The following is a 14,594-nucleotide window of genomic DNA, read 5'->3' on the forward strand; positions in this document are numbered from 1 at the left end:
CCACCTCTGAAGATGGCTGTGTCGTCATCTTGGGAGAGCTTCTTTTTAATGCTGTTATTCTAACAATAAAAAAAATATATTTCACTGCTATTAAATATCTTATTCATTTACTTGTTCATTGAATTGAATGTGTTCCTTTTTACATAGTACTCATTTATATGGTTTCTTTCCTCTGAATAGTCAAACTCACATAATTTGCCTGTTTTCTAATGGATTTGAAATCTAATTTTTAATTCACTTTATAATAATTTTGCTAGATAAGGATCCTTTAAGTTACTTAATGGCAGTGTTAATCTTTGGAACACATTTAACTGACTGTGAGGAAATTTCAAAATATGATTACTATAACATACATTAGATAAAAGCATCTGGCATTGGGGGAATAAAAGATAGTAGTCCATTTTCTCATCAATGGAATTATATCGAAAATGCTAATTACTGTGTGGGTATTAGGGACTCAAGATTAACACACACACACACACACACACACACACACACACACACACACATAATTCTAGATGGCTCATGAGAATGTCACGTTGATGGAATGTTCTCCAGGTCCTTCTGTAATTTACAGATTTGAGACCCTGCCTCTGGAAAAAAATCTCTGCTTTGCTTTTTTCCTCCTTTGACATTACTCTGTTATCCTAATCCTTTCTCTGTCTATTTGTTTCTGTTAAGCAGTGCTGGGGACTCTAGCCAGGACTTTGCATATGCTTTGCAAGCTTCCTGCCACTGAGCCCTTTTCTCAGCCTCTACGCTACCTTTTAAAATTATTATTTAAAAGTGCTTTCCAGCAGATTCTGATGGAGAGATCAGAAAAATCAGTCTTCGTAGTCTACCTTGCAGTGGAGGTCTACATGCAAAAGCACAAAGAGCTTTCCTGAGGTGATCACAAAAATAGGAATGGAGGCAGAAAAAAATAGAACAGAGTAGAGCATAACCCCAAAGAAACTGGACACAGAATAAATCTGACATCCATCCTTGTTTAGCACTTAGCTTCCCAAGAGTATAAATAACAGTAGTAGGCTAGACAGTTTAATTCTGGTGCAAAAAGCTCTAAATCTCTCTCTCTCTCTCTCTCTCTCTCTCTCTCTCTCTCTCTCTCTCTCTCTCTCTCTCTCTCTCCTTCCCTCCCTCCCCCTCCCTCTCCCTATCTCTTCAAGTTTTGCTCTCCTCTCTCTCTTCCCCTTCTTTGCCCAGTGTCATGAGTACGCTCGTGTGTATGTGTGTGTGTGTGTGTGTGTGTGTGTGTGTGTGTGTGTTGCACACATTCATGTCTCCCAGGTGGGAAGCTGCCCATGGCTGAAGATGAGAACATTTCTGTGGAGCCTCTTGCTGCAACTTTGAATCACATGTCCCCAGCTGCACTGTAGGGTGGATTGTCTGGGCTCATGAGTATCGGTTATGACCCTGCTACCAGGGTTCTTGTTTTGAGTTGAGGTTACTCAAATATCATTTTTTTCTATAATTAAATTGACTGATATAAGTTGTGTGTACACAACGTGATGACTTGATTTGGGAAACATCTTAGGGTAATTAACATATGCCTTACGTCATCTGCATGTCTCCTTTTTCTTTCATGGTACGAATGCAGAAAGTCTACTTTTATCAAGTCCATGACACAAAACACTGCCATAAGTAATAGATGTCCTCAATTTATTCTTCCTAATCATAAGTTCACATCTTCTGACTGAAAGTTCCTTAAGCTAATGGCCCTTTCCCAGTCCTTGATCACCCCCAGTTTATGCTCTCTGCTTCTGTGGATTCGTGTTTTTTTTTTTTTAAATGAGATTCCCCATGTAAGTGTTGCTGCTTAGTATAGTGTTCATTTTATCTACGCCTTACTTATTTTACTTGACTTAATATCTTCCTGGTCCATTCAACCTGTCACAAGTGACAAGACTCCAGCTTTCGAAAGGCTGAATTGCATTCGGATATGTCTATTTACCTCATCTTCTGATGAGTGATGGAAATAGGTTTGGTTTCTTATCGTGGCTATAATGGACAATGCTGCAATGAACGTCAAGAGGACAACCGTCTCTGCCATCCTGAGTCCCTTTCATTTGGTTATATGTACTCCGTAATGGAATTGCCCAATAATACTGTAGTTCTAGTCTTAATTTTCGAGGCATCTCCCTTCTCCTTTTTATAATGGCCACAGAAAGTTCTACAAATACCATAAGCTGCCGACAAATTACACACAAGTGAAGGTGAGCTATTTTTGACAATTCAAAGGAAACTTAGATGAGGTGGCAGCACAGGCACAAACATTACACATCTTACTTAACAACATGATTTAAAGAAACACTGCTGTACTCTTCTCTCTCCATTCAAGCAATAGCCTTTAAATAAACACGAAATCGCAACAAAATATGCAGACACATTTAACACTAAATTGAGTAGAAATGAGAAAGTATTAATGGTGTAATATTGTTTATTTCTCTCTACGGCATTTGTTGTTCATTCTTCCCAGGCCACAGTAAAAGTAAATTCCCACCTTCTCCTATTTAGCTTACTGGAGCATAGATTTCTCTCTTTGATGCTCTGCACAGGTAGTTCCCAGGTCTTAGATAGTCTCCTGTTCCTCTCTTTTCTGCCCATCATCTCTCCTATGTCTTTCCTTCTTTAAATAGCATCTTAGATGTTGCTTCTCCCTAAAGCCTCTTGGGTTCATTTCCCTTTGCTTCAAGCTACAAAAGCGTTTGCATTTGAAGATACTTTGTTTGTATCCTAGCCCTTAAAATCAATCATCATTACACTCCCCTATGTCTGGGTACACCTTAGTGATGGTGGATGGGGAGGAGTAAAGAATCAAACTGATATACTAGAAAAGGTAATTCTGTAACTGTGCTGCCCCATACAGAGTTCTTCATGGTAACATAGTTTCTATTTGGAAAAGACTTAGATCTGACAGTTATGTTTGAAATGAATGGTGTTCAAAAACAGGTATTTTAGGATCCCAAAGGAAACAATGTTTACACACAGCCACTGGAGTATCAGAAACCTAATTATATTTGTAAAAGTGTTTGCAAAATACTCAATGTCACCACCTCATTGCTTTCCTTTGCATTGTTTTCCATCACAATTGTTCAATCAGCAGCAACACTGGTTTTGCATACATTGGCTTCCTTTCAAATACAAAATCCCGTATACCATATTCAAGGAGCATCAGACCTACTAAGATTCCTCTAGCCGGGCCGTGGTGGCGCACGCCTTTAATCCAGCATCGGAGCAAGCAGGTGATCTCTGTGAGTTCGAGGCAGCCTGGCTACCAGTGAGCTCCAGAAAGCACAAAGCTACGCAGAGAAACCCTGTCTCGAAAAACCAAAAAAAAAAAAAAAAGATTCTTCTAGCCACCTATCTACCTTCCTTTTTTATTCCTAGAAAACAAAGTAGGTGCCAGGCAGTGGTGGTGCACACCTTTAATCCCAGCACTAAGGAGGCAGAGGCAGGCAGATCTGAGTTTGAGGCCAGCCTGGTCTACAGAGTGAGTTCCAGGACAGTCAGGTCTACACAGTGAAACACTGTCTGAAAAAAAAAAAAGAAGAAGAAAAAGAAGAAGAGGAGGAGGAGGAGGGGGAGGAGGAGAAGGGGAAAGAGGGGAAGCAGCAGCAGCAGCAGCTTTAGATTCCTGCCACACTTAATGAACCCATCTGTATCCATAATTCAGTGATAGTTATCCATCAGTGTCTCTAGGAGAAGATATAAAAGGTGCTTAGAAAGTAGTGAGACAAGCATCTATACATGGTGTATGAAAACTAGAACTATTTACTTAGAGTCAGAGTTTACACAGCATGATTCCTTAAGGGGCTGCTAAGAGAAAACACCAGACACACAGATGTGGACACAATGCCTAAGACAATCTCCCCATCTGGGAACTCAGTGCCTGAAAGCTTCATATTATGATGCATGGAAAGGGCCAGAGGCATGACTAGTCATGAATGAGGGCGCGAATATAAAAGACCAGGCTGTCACATATTCTCTAGGTCAAAGCAAAGATACAAGAAAGGCTAAGTGGAAAGATAGAAAACAAGTCCGAAAAGTCTCTTTCTTACACCAGTAGACATAAAGGTTGAAAAGACATCAGCAGAGTGAAATGCATTGTTCTCCCAGGTATGCTGAATAGGTAGAGTAGGAGGAACTCTGGTCAAGACAGAGGACACCATGAGTGATGTTACTAAAATGCCATCTTTTAAAATTATTTTTTTGTATTTTGAAAATAAAATATAAGCATATCATTTTCCTCTTGTCTTTCCTTCCAACTGCACCCATGGTCCTCCTTTGCTCTATCTCAAATTCATAGCATCTATTTCTTTAACTGTTTGTCCTGACTAGCTTTACATCAGCTTCACAGAGCTAAAGTCATCTGAAATGAGGGAGCCATTGAGAAAATGCGCCTATACAATCAGCCTGTAGGCAAGCCTGTAGAGCATTTTCCTCACTGGTGATTAATGGGGAAGAGCTCAGCCTACTGTGGTGATGCCGTCCATGGGCATGTGGTCTTGGTTTCTATAAGGAAGTATGTTCAGCAAACCAGTAAGCAGCACCCATCTGTGGCCTCTACATCAGCTCCTGGCCTGTTTGAGCTCCTGGCCTGATTTCCTTCAATGATGAACAGTGAAATGAAGTGTAAGTCAAATAAACCCTTTCCTCCCCAACTGGATTTTGGTAATTGAGTTTCCTTACATCAATAAAAACCCTAAGACACTATTGCTACAAATGTGAGTGTGTGTGTGTGTGTGTGTGTGTGTGTGTGTGTGTGTGTGTGTATCCCCAAAATACAACTATAATATGCTCAGTCCATGTAATGTTATTTGTGTATATATGTTTTAGAGTTAACTACTTGGTTTTTGTATAAAGAATTTGGGGGTACTTTCCTGAGGTTCCTCAGCATAACTTAATTGCTATATTTTCATCTGGTTGAAATATTTTTTTCAATTTAATGTTATTGTATTTAACTTAGGATCAAAGAAAGAAAAAAATAAATGAGCCAGAAGAACATGGAGTTTGCTGTGAGATATCATCTACCAGTAATGTCAGGGAAGCTATACCCAGGAAGTCCCATCAGCATGGCTGTCTATACCATACCTGGAATGCCTTCTTGATGGCTGGTGGCTGGCAAGTTGATTGTAATAGATGAGGATTATGGACAGGGTATTTAATTCATCCATAGATCAGGTTTAAGTAGGGCTACTACTGTGGTGGTATTGTATTCCCCAAAATATTGTGCACCCTAATAAACTTATCTGGGGTCAGAGACAGAACAGCCACTAGATACAGAGACTAGAAAATGGTGGCACTCACACCTTTAATCCTAGCCTTTCAGAGGCAGAAATCCATCTGTATCTTTGTGAGTTTAAGGCCACATTGGAAACAGCCAGGCATGGTGACACACGCCTTTAATCCCAGAAAGTGAGCCTTTAATCCCAGGGACTGATGGCAGATAGCAGAAAGGTATATAAGGCGTGAAGACCAGAAACTAAAAGCTTTTAGCTGATTAAGCTTTTAGGCTTTTGAGCAGCACAGTTCAGCTGAGCTTCATTCTGGATGAGGACTCAGAGGCTTCCAGTCTGAGGAAACAGGATCAGTGGAAGAATTGGTGAGGTGAAGTAGCTGTGGCTTGTTTTGCTTCTCTGATCTTCCAGCATTCATCTCAATAATTAGCCTCAGGCTTGATTTTATTAATAAGGACTCTTAAGATTCATGCTATACTACTACAGAGCTCAAGTTCTTGAGTGGAAGTCTTCAACTTCCGTTTTAGAATTTTAGAATAAGAGAAGAATAACTTTTATAAATGTTAAAAATAATTGGGAACAGTCTATACATAATTTTCTTCAAAGAAGCCACACATTAGAAAATTACCATAATTATTCTGGAAAGCCTCAAATATTTATTTAAGTCTAGACCTTAATTTTTAATAAATGAATTATAACCTGCCACTCTTCTTTTCTTACACAAATGGGCAGTTTATGTGGTAAGGGCACAGAGAAGATGAATACTATACCAACTAAAAATAAAATATTTCCCTTCAGTATTACACTTGATCTTAGCCAAAAGGCCGAGAAGTGATTTTTTTCCCTTCAGTATTAGATGACAAATAATTATTATATTTGAATTGCATCATGTACGAGAGCTAAGAGTTTTATGTGCCTGTTGACAAAGATTTGTAATGATGCCACATTACATTGCAAAGGTCTTTCATATGTACAGATTTCTTTATATCCTCCTTACAGAATCATAGAATGTCAGCATTATATGGGAAATAAGAAGTCAAACAATGCTAAATATGCACTTCATCTTAGATGCAATATAAAAATATCAATCCAAGTATTCACACACAGCTCCTCAATTCCAAATTTATATTGAGAAGTAGCAAGTGTTCAAAGGCATCAGATAGCTCTAACCACCACATCACCACATGTACACATATACATATGTACACACACATGCACATACATGAACATGTGTACCTACATACAACACACATACAAATGCATACATACAATGAAAAGTTGAAAGACTTATGATGACAAGGCAAGGATATTTAAGAGAGGGATGGTTCATTTAGTCCACAGACTAGGGAGCAGGAAGACACTACAAAGATACATTCTGATAAATATCAAACAATGTCTTCACACATGGCAATAATTGGGGACTAGAAGCTTTACAAAAGCCATCCAGATGGGCACTATTTCATGGTGCATAAGGTGAGAGCTCTAAATAGTTCCAGAAATATTTTCTGGGTATTGGGTCATTTACTTTTTCTAAGAATATATAACATAGATTCTTAGAATCTATGGGAAATCATAGGGAAAGCATGTTTACTATCACATTTCATTTTATCATAGTTCATCGTTGTATCTAAATTTTTTCCTCACTGTCTATGAGAAGGGAAAATAGAAACTACATAGCTTTGTGTGTGCATGTCTGTAGGTTGACAGCTGTCCATCCCATTGAAATCACATGGAAAGTCATTCAAGCTCCAGCCTTTTAACTCAACTATTGAGAACACAGTCTTTCTACAAATCATTGCTACCTTTCAGCATAGGAAACCTTACCAGGAATATGACTACGGTGGTTAGGATTGCAACAAGAAACACCACACTGAACTAAATAAAAAAGAAAATACTACCTTAGCAATGTGAAGGGAAAAAAAAACAGTAGGAGATATTTTAATGTAATATAGATGTAGCGATTATATTGAGAAAAATGGGTTGGGGCGTGTATTATATTAGATAAGCCCTTATCAGAAGGTACCATATGTTACTTAACTAGGAAGATCTCCCAAACTATATTAGTCATTGATCAGAGGCAATCATAGATGCAATCCAGCATGAGCAATGAGATTTACCATGACAATAGGTTTGCTATACAGAGCCTTGTGCGGGTTTTATTATCAACCCCCACTGCAGAGAAATGTGTACCAAAGAGTGGTGATGCCAGTCAACCACTCTCACTTGGTCCTCAGAGCAACAGAGCCAGTGCTTTAAGGTATACAGCCGCTGGGACAACAACTGCCATCTGGCCTGGAAACTCCTGGTTGCTTTTATTTTTGCAATATTTGGTTCGTTACAAGCTGGTTCTGGCAATTGGCACAAGAAGAATTTGCCTAGATTTTAAATTACTAAATATATTTCTGAGTAATTTTATGAAAGACAAAGCAAATACCCACTGAGTGCAAATCACAGATGATGTGCAGGACAGATATAAAAATTTATAGTCATTATCAAGAAAAAAGCATAGCAATAAAATTGTACTTTAGCCCATATCCTTAAGGATATCTTTGTTATGATAGAATGAACATAAGAACCATTCTTGAGAAGGGTCCTGTGTATAGAAACTTAAAGTAAACAGAAAAGAAGGAAGGTTTGATTAAATGTAGAATGGTAGGGAGAAGTTGAGGTGGAGACCAGAGAAGAAAGAATATTTATTGTAGCGTGTGTGTGTGTGTGTGTGTGTGTGTGTGTGTGTGTGTGTGTACATGGATGTGTATTTTAGAAAAGGAGAAATATTCTACAACTTATATAGTATTCATTGTATTTTATCATGTTTCCTTTTTACATATGTGTTCATTGAAAGAAGTTCTGAAGAATATTTGCTTGATTCTCACAGATACACAAAAAGACTCAGACTCCAAGATTTACTTGAAGAGATGTCAACACATTCATGGACAAAATGAATATACTCTGTATTAGATTGCATCTGACAAGAAGATGAATTGTATGTGAGATGAATGATACTTATGTAAAACTAAAGAGGAAAGGGAGAGAATTTAGGATCTAAGGATGCACGTTATGTCTGCTGACTTTGGACTCAGAGAGAACAATGATGATATTCTAAGTGTGCAAATAAAACAGGGACACAATGACATCCAAACACAAGAGGGCTTTCTGCTGACCTAAAACTTCATGATATTTATTCTCTTCACCCCCACGCACCTTCACATGCAAGTATAATTGTGTCAGACTTAGTGTGAGTGCAGAGTTCAGTGAATTTGCTGGCACTAATCTCTATCTTATTTGTCATTTCCCATGAACATTTGATGAGCTGATTCCAGAATATCCAAATATCTGGAGATGAGTAAATTTTCCACCTAGCATCACTTTGATAATTACAAAGACTGATTTGTCTACATTCCATCATCATAATTAAGCTTTGTGTAGGGAGAAGCAATGGTCTCCACAGTCTCTCCTATTGTCTCACAAAAAGCACAGAGCAAACATATCAGATGTCATGTGATAGACATGACCATTTGGGATATTCAAGCCTAAGACCACATTGGGCCATCCTTTTACTTACCATACATGTTAGCTGAGGAATAGGGTCTCTAAGGGTATTCCTAATTGACTTGTGCCCTGAGAGCTTCTGAGGCTAGGAGTTACAAAGTTATATGCATAATTACACAAATATAAGTATAATTTCACAAGTTGCCCTGTTGTAGATTATGCACTGTTAATAAAATGCCAATTGACTGATAGCCAGGCAAAAAGTATAGGCGGGCAATTAGACCGGATGCTAGGGAAAGAAAGGCAGAGTCAGGGAGATGCCAGCCACCAGAGAAGCAGGACATGTAGAAAATGAGGTGACAAGCCATGAGACACATGCAAACCATAAATATAAATATGGGTTAATTTAAATGTAAGAGCTAGTTAGTAACAAGCTTGAGCTATTAGACAAGCATTTATAAATAATATTAAGTCTCTGTCTGGTAATTTGGAAACAGCTCTTGGGATGGGCAAACTCTACCTACATATGGCACTTCAACATGGGGCCAGAATTTCCATGATACCTAAAAAAGAAGAAAAAAAAAGATTCTAAAAACACAGAAATGTAGTCAAGAGTGACTTCTTAGTCTGTGTCTTTTATGCCTGCTGCAGTAAAGAGACACATTTCCTGGCAACTGCTAGCACACCATGAGATAAGCCACATGGCATGCTCCCACAGCCTCACATGGGCCATGGTACAGGGAGGCATCTCCCAGTCTCGTGCTGTGTGGTAGGTTTAGGGTTTTTTGCTCATGCAAACAAAAGATTATAGATACACAGCAAGGACGGATTCAGACAAGGAGCCTCTAAAAGGTTTATAATTTGTTTAGACTTGGAAGAGAGAAGAAAAAAATATATTCAATCAGAATAAAAATATAGTTTAAAAATAAAATAAAGTCTTTAAAAAGGATGAGTAATACAAAAATATAATAAGCCACATATAAAGATGGGAAGTACACCGAAACTCTGGATCCTATATATTATTGTGTTATCTTTAGATTTTTTTTACTGTTAATGAGCAAATAATAACTTCTGAGATACCCTTGACTATGAAAACTGATAATATATTATAAATTATATTATTTATATATTTATATAATTATATATTTAAAAATATCTTGACTTCAAAATTGAAGCAAAAAGATATGTTACTTTTGGGGAGATGTTATGCTTTTTTTCAAAGGAAATGAGAGGTCGTAGCTTCATTCTAGGCTAAACGTCTTAGGTTTGATCAAGGAAGACTCCCTGAGAAGTATTCAATGGCAGCAGATGGCTGAGATGATCCAATGTCTCAGAGTACCTCTGTTACAGTTTCCTCTAAATTCCACATCCAGAACAGCTTCACAGGGACTAGCTGAGATGATCCAGTCTCACAAAATACTCCAGTAAAGACTTCATCATAATCCTAAATTTTCTAGGGTTCCCCAAAGGTAGTAACACCCCCAAAACAATAGGAAATAGTCAGTAAAATAATGTCCACATCCCCAAAAATAAATTATGAATATTTGTCATTGTTTAGGGGGGTTGGTTACAAATTGTTATTGGTCATAGACAGAAAGAAAGCTAAGCAAAGGAGTTAAAGTCAAAGATCTATTTATAAAGGTAAAAAGGGGGATAGGCTATAAAAATAATGATATAAAAGGATAGATTATTGAATCTACATTAACCAAAACCAAAACTGTTAATCTCAAAATATTTTACATTGGTATGGATTTTAGTTTATTGATACGAAATTATTTCTGTTATGCTGTATGTATATTTCTACTATTGTTTAGAATATTGTGTTTATGTAGCTTATTTTAAAATGTAATGCATAATTAAAAAATACAGGTTAGTAGTTAGTCACTTATTACAATCAAACTTATAGCTCTGTTAGGTTTATGTTTTCAAGGTCAAACAGATATATTTTAGATAGACAGTCTTCAAACACTTCAAAGACCTACATAATATGGCATTTAAAATGTTTTAATAACCTAAGGCTTTTGATGACAATGAGACATACCTGTTCCTGATAGCACCCGTTTACTTCAAAGAAAGATGATGGGCATCAAAGAAACTCCATATGGAGTTTGCTTTCTTTGTGGCAAAGAAAACTGCTCTTGCCTCAATTGCTGACAGTTACTGTCCAAACTGGACCAGCAGGACACCAAAAAGGCAACTGCCAAACCTTGCCAAGACAAGGGAGGACAGTCCTTCAAAATTAACAGGAAAGTCTGTCAGATATGCTAGGCCTGTAGGCCAAAGATGGATGCCCCAACATTACAGAGAAACTTTGGGTGACTGTCTAGGCAGCGAGATGTCCCTGTCTTAGGTAACATTTCACCCTTCTGGGGTCTTTGACAGAGTTGAAGATTGGACAGTCATAGTTACAGTTTTTCTTAGTTATTATAAAAGATAAATTACATGTAAAACTTTAGACTCACCAAGGTAAGACAGATAATAGAGTATTTTCTCTAGTTTTGCCAAATACAGATGGATTGGATATTGTTACTGTAATTCTTTTTTTTTTTTTTTTTTTTTTTTGGTTTTTCGAGACAGGGTTTCTCTGTGTAGCTTTGTGCCTTTCCTGGAGCTCACTTGGTAGCCCAGGCTGGCCTCGAACTCACAGAGATCCGCCTGCCTCTGCCTCCCGAGTTGTTACTGTAATTCTTAATAACTGTTTTTTTGTTATATATAATCTTACTATGTTAAAGTAAAAACCTTCCTCTTTAATTAGACAAAATGGGAAATGCTTTGGACTATGCTCATTGTTAATAAAACACCGATTGGCCAATAGCCAGGCAAAAAGTATAGGTGGAGCAATCAGACTAAGGATGCTGGGTTAAAGAAGGGTGGAGTCAGGGAAATGGCAGCCATTAAAGAAGCAGGACATGTAGAAAATGAGGTAACAAGCCATGAGTCATGTGGCAAAGCATAACTGGAAATATGGGTTAATTTAAATGTAAGAGGGAGTTAGTAACAAGCCTGAGCTATTGGACAAGCATTTATAAATAATATATAAGTCTCTGTGTGGTAATTTGGAAGTGGCTCCTGGGATGGGAAAACTCTGCCTATATTGCCCTACCCACTCTCAACAAGTTTTAGAATTTTAATTCTTAGACATATATATATATGTGTGTGTGTTCATCTGGCATAAACACATATTCAATATATTAAAGCTCTGTAAATTTCCTTTCTTTTTAAAATTGATCCTTGAACAGAGTGCCCACCTTTTTACTTCTTATTCATTTATCCAAATGTGACTAAACCTAAATGACCTAATCCTGTCTTAAAGATGATCATGGTATCTATCTGCTATGCCCTGGGGCCCTGGGATGCTCGGTCTCTCTATATTGTTTTTTATTGTTCTTCCTTTCTTTCTTTTTTCTTTTCCTTTCTTACCTTTTAAAAAAATTGTTTGAGACAGGGTCTGACTATGTGGGCCTGGCTGGCTTGGACCCCACTACATAGATCAGGCTAACCTCAAACTTACAGAAATCTGTCTGCCTCTGATGCTTAAGTGCTAGGATCAAAGATGTGAGCCATCACTCCCCATCTTCTTTGAAAGTCCCCTTTTTATAATCTTGATCTTTCATGGTGATAATAGTCGGTATTTTCCAGAATCATGAAGAGAAGGGCAGAAAAATGGGGTACAAGCAATGTACCTGTACAGAGTCAACTGGGATACTCCAGGGAATTTAAAACATCAAGGAGGGGGAAGAAAAGAAAGCTATGGGGAATAAAGGGGAAAAGGAAGACAAGAAAGTGCAGAAAGGGGAGAGGGAGGAGGAGATGATATCAGTTCTCCTGCCATAAAGACAATTAAGTACTTCTTGTTTTATAACAAATCACCTCTGATGTAGATACATTCTGTAACTAGATACATTCCAATCTTAAAGAAATCACAGCACATGGTTTCCATGAAGCCACACATTAGGCATCAAATAAAATTGTTGAGTATGAGCACTAAGAGTGTTCCAGACGGTTGCAAGTCACCCACACCTTGAAGTTCTCAGACTCCTCTCTCTTCACATCTGAACTGGGCCTAGGTTGTGACTTGCTTTGTTTATTTGCAGTATTTCACTAGACTAAAGAAATGTTTTCTTGGAAGTAGGAGTTTCAGGACATAGGACACACATTTCTACTCCTGTCTTCTTTCAACTTCAGGAGCTCTACCTATATCTTGACAGAGCTGACTAAGAGAGGTGACCTTACTGACAAAGTGTGAATGCAAATTAAAACACTAGAATCTAAATGCAGACGATACCCTTTAATGACAATGAAGAAGAGTATAAGAAGGTGCCAGCTATATCCAAAATAGTTTTCTCAATCATACTTCCAAAAATGTCTTACAGAAGGCTTAAACAGCTGTTCTCCAATGGAATCTCTCGGATAAATGATTGCATTTTATATTCAACTTTATGTTTAGAAATATGGCATTTGAAACTCCTTATTTAAAAATGCACTTATGTATTGGGGGTTTTTAGCCCCCACACTCACAATGCTTTTTCTGGACATTGGATGTATTGGTGGCATATCACCATATATCACCATATTTTGGACAAAAGTTTGAACCAAAACAAGTTATTTTATGATAAAGTTTGTTCAGATATATGATTTAAAATACTGTCAGAGTTTAATGAACATGGTCTTCAAAATGTGAAATATCCCTGAAGTTTGATGTTCTCTCTCTCCCCCTCTCTTTCTCCCTCTCTCCTCCTCTCTACCCTCTAATTCTCTCTCAATGGAGTAGTATAGCTTGGAAGACTGTGCTCCATTATTTAAACAAGGCAACTACATGGAGAGCTCCATTATACTCATGAACTTTTTCATAATTTTTTGTTTCTCTTCAACTGAAATCTGGGTTCTCAAGGTTCAAACATAATAGAACGTCTGGAGAATTTTTTTTTTAAAAAGACCCAAATAAAATATCTAGTAGAGAGCCACAATTTCCATGATCCAGTTCAGAAGATCATCTTGCTTTCTCTCAAGAACAAAACACACTCCTCTATGTTCTAAAGCTACAATTAGACAGCCACACTCATACCAAATCAAACCATGTGAAAACTCTTTCCTGAGGTTCTGATGGTTCTAAGAATGAGCTGCATGCTATTGCCTGAGAAGAAAGAGGCAAAACAAGTGCTTGAGCTGCATTAGGATATACCATTTCTCAAGTGATGAAGTACAGAAAACACACAGTAGAAAGAATTGGCCAAGACATTTTGAATGGCAGGGTATTTAATCTGGAAAGTGAATGAAAACCAGTATTTGTGGAGACACAGTTGGGCACAATCATGCTATCAAGTTACTGAAGGCTAAGAATAAAGGAAATTCCACATTAGATGAAATCACACAGAAGTAGCTGAATCCACAGTTTTAACTCATCATATCAGGAATACAAGGATATCTTGAGAAGCTGTTCTGTGTCATTTTAAATTGCATACATGTGGAACGGGGAACGGGATCTGCTGTAGAGTCAAATTTTGAAGTTGTCTAAAAAGGGAAGTAGGAGGTTAGAAAGCTGAAAAAAGTTAAGAGAACTTTAAACCAGATCATAAGGACTTCTGGCAGACTTCTGGACTGAGCAGTGTGGATTTTGTATAGGCATTGGAGATCTTGGTCACTGTATTCCATAAAATTCTGGCTTTATTCAAATATTTGATAAGGCCAGAATATTTCCAATGAGAAACCATTTTTTGTAGGTTTGTTTTTATAAATATTTATTACCAAAACATTAGAATGACAACTTGTGAATTTCAGGAAAATGGAAAAAGTAATAAATATCAAGACCCACACACAAAACAAACAAAGAAACATCAGCAACAAAAACAAACTGTGCTGTTCACA

At 37.6% G+C, this 14,594-nt stretch overlaps 1 protein-coding gene and 1 pseudogene across 2 annotated transcripts in view; both read right to left on the reverse strand.

Annotated features, from left to right (window-relative positions):
* The window catches only part of Dcc (DCC netrin 1 receptor), a 1,151,759-nt gene that overhangs the window by 779,115 nt on the left and 358,050 nt on the right, over positions 1–14,594 (reverse strand). The window lies entirely within an intron of this gene.
* LOC114690215 lies at positions 5,990–6,073 on the reverse strand (annotated as a pseudogene).

The sequence above is a fragment of the Peromyscus leucopus genome, chromosome 19 (genome assembly GCF_004664715.2).
Source record: "Peromyscus leucopus breed LL Stock chromosome 19, UCI_PerLeu_2.1, whole genome shotgun sequence".
Taxonomy (NCBI): domain Eukaryota; kingdom Metazoa; phylum Chordata; class Mammalia; order Rodentia; family Cricetidae; genus Peromyscus; species Peromyscus leucopus.